The 8,243-nt window shown below is 41.1% G+C and overlaps 1 pseudogene; it reads right to left on the reverse strand.

The window, feature by feature from the left end:
- Window positions 1-1,189: 1,189 nt before the first annotated feature.
- LOC119543710 lies at window positions 1,190-6,854 on the reverse strand (annotated as a pseudogene).
- Between the last annotated feature and the right edge of the window lie 1,389 nt (window positions 6,855-8,243).

The raw sequence follows: 8,243 nt of genomic DNA on the forward strand, positions 1-8,243 counted from the left end.
ATAATAGGGTGGTATATGGGAAAAATACATTAATGCAAACTATGGACTATAGATAACAGTAATATTTTAATATTCTTTCATCACCTGTAACAAAGTTTCCACACCGATGCTAAAGGTCAGTAACAGTGGGGTAAAAGGGGTATCGAGTTTTTCTTTTTTGGAGTAATAAAAATGTTCTAAAATTGATGGTGGTGCTGAATGCACAATTCTGTGATTATACTGAGAGCCATTTATTGTACACTTTGGATGGATTGTATGGTATGTGAATATATCTCAATAAATCTGCTTTTAAAAAAACAAAACAGTATGAAGCACAGGAGACATTCAACTATATTTTGAAGATTGAATGAATGTCATATTCCAGTTAAAGTTTGTATATTCATACAATTGAATACAATACAACAATTTAAGTGTCTGAATTAGGGTTCTATGTACCAACATGGATTAATTTCAACAACATGTTTAGCAAAACAATATATACATCATAACACTATATAAAAATTGAAAACCTATAAAATAAGTTTTATAACATATAAATATTATAATATATAAATATAAAAATATCTGGATGATATGTATATATATATACATATATAAATATCTCTCACTCTCTCTCTCCACATACCTAATTATATAAAATATGCTTGGGAAAAATACACACCAAATTGAGAAATTACTGGAGTTACTCCTGAGAACACAGCAAAGGAAATGGGAGAAGAGAATAACACACATGGGGCTTCAATTGTATCTGTAACATTTTATTTCTTTAAAAAGTGACACAAATATGACAGATGCGTTAGTACTTGATAGATTTGCATAGTGGATACATGGGTGATGGTTACATGCTTTTGTACTTTCCTGCATGCTTGAAAGATTCCATAATACGTTTTTAATGTAAAGAATAAAAACCTGTTTAGTTGATAAACAATTTACTTTGTGTCTATATAAGCAAACATTTGGAAGATCTGGCAAATTTCAGAGTCCCTGGGGATTTTTTCCACCTAGTTTCAGGTCCTCTTCTGCAGCATGAATCAAAGGCTTCTTTTCCATCACCTCATTTATTCTTTTTATTGAATACATAAACATGTAAGTCCCTTTATTAGAAAAAATTGTACGTATTAGTGAATATGGTCAAGAGTTTCACATCCGTGGGTTAATTCTTTAAAAATTAGAACCAATAATTAGGATTCTATGCTCTCTTTATTATACTGAAGTGTCTTGTGTAATCAAATTCTATTGTTGGAGGGACAACTTGTACAAATTTCAAGAAAATTAGAAGACTCAGATGAACACCAAGCTCTTCCCTACCCTCTGCAAGGGTCTCAGTGATTTTCTTCCTCACTTCAGCATGCCTGCGTGGGTGAACCCAACACATAGGAGGTGAGAGATGAGGGTGATTCTCAATTACCGACTGTTTTCTTCATATGATCTTGACTGATGTCTTCATTCATGTGCCCAACTGTTAAAAACTGCATTTGCTCACCAAAGCCAAACAACTTTAGTCTTAGAGTCTGGGAATATTTTTCATATGATCTGTAAAGTTTGTAAATTCTGGTTTGCAAATTAACATCTTCACTTCCAACATTAGTTTTGGCTTTTCAAGCTTCTAGTATTTTCCTTGTGTTTAAAACCAGTCTCTTAATATTCTTCCATATTTGCAGTTTCACTTTCGTCCTCATCTTCCTCGTCCTTACATAATACTGAGCAATTTGGGGTTCTTTACTGTTCCTACTTTCCATCGTAATCTCCTTAACTGTTGTCATTATTCCTGTAATACCCGTGTTGTGATATGCATCTACCCATCCACTGTCGCCATCATCTTCTTCAATGACAGCCTCCAACTTATCTGCATATTCCATCTGTTTGCACCACTTGTAGCATGGTGCATTTTCGGTTACCAAAAATTATTTGCCTGTTGGAAGGTATGTCTTCACTTTCATTTCTTACTTCTTCCCCTGTAGCCTCTTGCTATGTTGGTCAGTGGTGGACTAAATTATCTAAAACTGCCACAAACTCTTCTGGGGTGATAACATGTTTCTTTAAACTTTGTTCTCTAAACTTTGACCCAGGTCAGATACTCAGCCACTTCCAATGCTTTTCCCTTCCCTCGCCGTGTGAATTACGCGACGGGGTGGGAAGGGCTGCCGGGACAGGGGACCGAGTGTCAGAAAATGTCCTCGTCGCTGCCGCCCCGCTGGCACCCGGCCGCTGACACGCGATGAGAGGGCGGCGGGCGCCAGGGCAGAGCGGGCCCAGCTGTCAGCGGCCGCAGGGAGCGCAGCGGGGCTGAGAGACGAGCCGGGAGAAGAAGCGGGCGCACGCGCACCCCTGGCCCTCAAAGGGGACCTGTCTGCTTCCCCTTTGCTGCACTAGCGCCCCCTTCCGGCCCTCCTCTCACTCTCCCACCACGGCTCCCCTGACTCTGGGCCTCACGTGACCTTTCCTAAATTTGACTTGAGAAGCAAAGCAGAGAAAAGCTTACCAGCTACGGACTTGGGCTCTGAAAGTTTCCGCCTCCTGCAGCTGTGTTACATGGCTCAATAATATGTACTTTCTTTCGCTTCCTGCCCCAATCCCCACATCCTGGAAGTTCTACAGAGCTTCCTCTGCGTGCTGGGGCAGGAGTATATACTGGGCTGCAACTGCCACTGCTTCTGATTCTGGGAAATGTGCACTTGAGCATCATGTCTCACTCTGATGCTAAACAGCCCTTTTCAGGCTTTTAATAGATTCTTGGGGGAGGAGGAAGAGGAGGCTGAGGTTAGCTTTGTTCACTTGTGAGCCTGCCTCAGTCAGATTGGCATCTGGCACCAAGCCTACCATTTAGTCAAATGGAATTGTTTTCTGTTTCACACACACACAGCAGGAGCCCAAGCCTTCTGTCTCTATGCCTGCAAATACATTGCATTGGCCAAAATTATCTTTAACCACACACTGAGGTGTAAGTTCAAAATTTACATTCTTTGGCATCTGTAACTGTTGTCAAGTGATGTTCTGTTTTTTTGAGATGGCAGTGGATAGAGATGGGAGAGGAACCTCACTTCAACTTATTTCCACTATCTGTAGTCAAAAGAATCAAGACATCGAGTGAGAGGATAACTTCATCCAATTCACACACAGAGGATTTTGAACTGTTATATGAGAACCTCAGTATATTTTTAAAGTAATTAGAACTTTCCAAATCACCTCCTCCCCAGACTCCCAATCCCACAGAGGGCTAGGAGTAGGGTATAACCCCACCCTCTCCTTCAACTCCTATATGGCTCTCCTCTAGCCTAAGAGCTACCCCAAACCCCCTAAAACCTGCCCACTTCTCTCACTCCATATAATGAGTCCAAAATCTTCAGAACTTAGAACAGGGGCCAGAAATCTACGGACTGAAGGACCAGATCCAGCCAGCTGCCTGTTTGGATAAATAAAGTTTTCCTGAAATACAGCGATGTCCATTTCTTTACAAATTGTCTATGGCTACATTTACACTGCAATGGCAGAGTTGATTGGTGTCGACAGAGACCATATGGTCCACAAAGCCTAAAACGTTTACTAACCTGACCTCTTACTGCAAAGTGTGCCAACACATGTATAACAGAATCCCATAGACTGGTGAACTGACCAGGTTACACATTATGGCCAAGAAACAGCAGATCAAAAAGATGCTTATATTCAGTTTGTATCAGATTAATGCCAAGTGAGTGGCAAAACTGGAGGCCAAATGTGCACACCTCATTGAATTATTTTCTAAATATTACAAAATCTATTTTCTAGCATTACAAAATCAAGGAAGTACGCCTCCACAAAATTGTCTCTTCTCTTGATAAGAAATTGTTTCTTGCTGTCCCCTCAACTAAAACAATGAAATAATCCAGGGCTTTAATTTCTAATCCAGGGCTTTCCTATCTCCATGATTCATTCTCTTTATTCAAGCCATGGCTGCTCCCTTGTTACCCCACCCCCCACAGCCAGGGGCCAAGGTGACTCTGACACTGTTATAGCCTGGGGAGGCTGACAACATGTAGCTAATTAAATGCCCTTTAAAGAGTATGACTAACAAGCTTCCCCAAGCTTTAGGTCATTTATCACCAGTGAGTGACTACGATTTTCCCTTTTATCTTAGGAGAAAACTTCTCAGGGAGATGCTGACCAGACATAGAAGGCAAATAATATACCTTTCTGTGCTCATACCGCTCTATGAGTTCCTAATCCACCTGAATGATCCAAGCTACAGGAATGTATTCATTTCAAATAACTCCCATCTAGAAATTACTGTAGTGAATGATGCTGGTTTCCAGACAGATTGTAACTAGAGATATTATATGCACAATAATGTATTTGGTAAAGTGAACTAATCAAAGAAAAATCTGCTGTGGGTATTTTTTAAATATCTGTGTCCTTTGCGGTGATCGGCCTGAGAGACAGAGCCTGGAGGTCATGTAACTCGGGGCAAGTCACTCAACCTCTTTGGGTTTCAGTTTGACTCTGTGCAATGAGGAGTCTGCACCAAATAACAAGAAAACCATCTACCTAGTTTGCAAAATACTTTCACAAGTCTTGTTATCCTATGTTGTTATCCTGTGATATTAGATAAGTTGTGTATCTCCCACATACCTAAATGCCATTCAAATTGATTGAACTAGCTTGGCAGTCCTGCATTAGTCTAGAATTAGGTGCAAGTAAGATTCTTGTTCTCCATTGTACTCTTCTATATAACAAAGATGTTGCTCAAGCAATAGGGTATTCTAAGTCTTGGGATTTTCTTTGTTTCCCAATATTGGAGGTTGGTTTTTACTGACCTATCCCCACTATTTACCTCATCATCCTGTGCACTCTTTTCAGTTAACTGGCCTCAGTTAAGTTGCTGTCCTGGGCCTAATATTAGAACGGAGCTAAGAAACCTTGGAAGCCTCAGGGCACTGGGCCTAACTCAACTAGAGGCTGATTTTTTTACTGCAAAGTGATCACTGAGATGCTATAGCATGTATGAGTCTTAGGTGCTCCCTTCTCCCTTAACTAATGATGCTCAGTTAATCTTGTGCAAAGCATTTTGCCTGAGCTCGTCTCTTTCCCAGGCAGCTGTGTTAATTCTGGTGGAGTCTCTGTGGTGAAAACCTCAGAGCTTGGCCTACATTTTCAGAATTCCTGTGCAGACAAACATGTACTTTGTTTCTGACTGGGTGGGTACAGAGGTGGAGTTTTGTGAACTACAGAGTATATTTTTTGGGAAAGGCTATGTGGTAAATGAATTCATACCATGTTTAAGTGGTGGATGGAATGTGGAGGGGTTAAGACAAACTGTTGAGATCTTTCCAAGTTGTCAAATGTTTTCTCTGAAATCTGCGTAAAGTCAAGCTTAGATTTCCTCTCCCAACATTCTGGGCTGGTTGCACTGTAACTCTGTGGGGACATACCTGAGTGGTTGATATTGAAAGGCTGGAGTAAAAATCTTCTGGGATAATGATTAAAAAAAGATGTAGAATCTGCCTGCCCAACAGCTGAGAAGTTGAAGTGGAAAAACAAAAGCAATTTCCAAAAACGTTTTTTGTCAGTAACATTCTCCTAGTCAATCATGCCATCCAATTCCAAACACTTGGAGATTTTAATGCAATTCTGATGTTTCAGAAATTAAGTCTAGTAACCAAACATCAGAAGGCCTGGTGAGATGCTAAGTCCTAGATCAAAACAAGAATTAAACTAGAAAAACGTTAATTGTTAGAGTATCATTCCTGATGGGATAATTTATTTTATGTGCCCAGAGAGAGGAAAGAAGTTGCTCTTCAGTTAGAAAATGAAATAAGCTGCAGTGCACATGTCTTACCAAACATCAATTTTAAAGATATTTTTGAAGTCTTGAAAAAAACTAAGCAGCACAGAAAGATTTTTGGGGGGCATATTTAAGTAGGCACCATTGAATTGGCTTTACAAACTGTCGTTTAGGGATAATGGTTTCCTAATTTGTTAGAACCCAAGCCAAACTCATTTACTTCAACTAGAGTAGCTCCCTTTATTTTTCTTAATGTCTTCTGATATTGGGGTTCACTGTGTGATGTCATTTGTAGATATGTTAAAAGTATTGAGAAGCACTGGATTAGGTTATCTCTGAAGACCCTTTTGGTCTCTCAAGCCTACAAGATGGAATGAACCAGAAAATGAATCAGGGAGAGAAGAGAGTGAGACATTATTGGTTTTCTACCTAAATCCTACTCCCTACTCTCACCTGACTTTGTTCTGGTACCTGGAGCTGCCATAGATTTAGAGATGGAAATCAGCCCAGTCCAAAAGTTAATCTGCATTGGTCTATGCCAATCACAGAACTCTCAATGCTTAGACATAGACAAGTAATTGAAATCTGGGCTATCTGGAACTAAGGGTAAATTTATGGAGGGTGTCTGGAAAAGATTTTCCTTACTAGAGAAAACAGATGTACAGTAAAGTCTCTTTGCTCTGCTGGAAGTCTTCATTAGGACCAAGACTACATGATTTGTGGGCTCAGTGAAAAATTACAATGTGGGGTACCCTTGTTCAAAAAGCAGGAAAAGAGCCTTTTCCTTTCTTTTACCATCTCTCTTGACCTGTCATGATGTTTTTCATTTGCTATTTAATATCGTGCTCCCTTAGACACAATGGCAGGTGTGGAATGAGGGCAGACTCTTACAGGCACTTGGGTTCTCTCCCTGTGACTCAGTGTGCAGAACATGCATGACCCCAGCCCTCTCTGAACTTGTGCCCAGATCCCCGATGAGGCAAGAGGGGGCAGCAGTTGCTGGGTAGGAGCCAGGGTGCCAGTGGCCCAGAACCTGTTCCAGCAAGGTGATGAGGCAGGACTGAATGTAAGTCAAGGCTCCAAGCCCTTGGGACATGCTCCATAGTCCCGCTGGACTTCACTAACAAAACATAGATCCAGAGTAAAATTACTAAGAATTTCAAGATGATGGCTGAAGAGCATTAGACCCCAAGCATGGCACCCTTCTGACCCTGCAATCACCTTGCATGACTGCACTGGCCACCCCATGAAGCCAGCCTTGGTCCTCATGTCAACATGTGTTACCTGAAACTGCCTCAGTCGTCTTGAGACCATAGCAGAACACGGTCAGCACATTGAAGAAGCCAGAGAAGAAAGAAATGGCTAAACAACACCCATGTTGCTTTTTAGGTGCACATGAATTGAGACAAGGGAAGAAGGTCACTGTGGGCTTCAGGGATAGCTTGAGGCAAAATTACAAAAGAGGTGAGGTTTGTTTTGAGCTCTCCTACCTCCCTTATAATATACTTCATCCTTCAGAGAGCCTCCCCTTAGTAAATATCCTGGATTCTATTCTCGCTCATTCCTTCTAAGAGCTAACTAGCACATGTAAGTTACATTTTTATATAAAGGTTTGACTGACCAGGTCCTGAAGTTCTTTTAGAAACCTCATGATTGTATGATTTTTCACTGCCTGCTCTGTGCTCCTCTTCCATAGAGAGACCTGCCACAGTGGACCTCTGGGGACCTCAAGAATTTCCAAAATTTATAAAACTCTACCTCAACTTATGGGGTTAAAAGAAGGATAAATGACATCCTCTGGGGAAAACAGCTTTAGAGAAGAAGTAGAATGAAATGAGGGTCTTGAAGGATGTGGATTTGATAGTAGATCTGGAGGGAAATCCATTCCATTTTGGCAAACAGTAGGTATACAGACATGGGGGCATCTTCCTTTGTTCCAGAGAGTGGGATAAGACCCTTAGAAGCCTTTTCACCTGTTTCCTTTGCCTGTGTAGGCACTAAGCATGCTTATCAGACATTTTTAGAGGCTAGAGCAGGAGACTATAAATTATGGTTCACTTTTCTACTCTTACAGGTAAATAATAAAGGTTAGCAGTTCATAGGGTCAATGATGATAATGGAAGGATAATGTTTGAGTGCTGACTACTGACTGGCTCCTCAATTTCAGAAGGGGGCATGGAAGAGGTATTTCCTCAACAGAATACATGCTCACTGCTGTGCACGGGGGAGCAGGGCTTACTTTTCCACCTAGTACAAACCCGTCAGTGAGCGATATTGAGTTGGAAGCTGTTTCAAAAGTCAGTGTTCCTGACTTCCTGCATGCCCACACGAACATCCTCTGGGTCTCTCCCACTCTTACCTTTTGGTCACAACCTTCCTGCCAAAGTCTGATTACAACTGCTCCCTGTTTGAACTGGTGAATTCTTTACAGTGATATCAGAAAAGAAGGCTGAAAGTTGTTGGAAGTTTCTTCCATAGTAGATTA

The sequence above is a fragment of the Choloepus didactylus genome, chromosome 9, assembly GCF_015220235.1.
Source record: "Choloepus didactylus isolate mChoDid1 chromosome 9, mChoDid1.pri, whole genome shotgun sequence".
In the NCBI taxonomy this organism is placed as follows: Eukaryota; Metazoa; Chordata; class Mammalia; order Pilosa; family Megalonychidae; genus Choloepus; species Choloepus didactylus.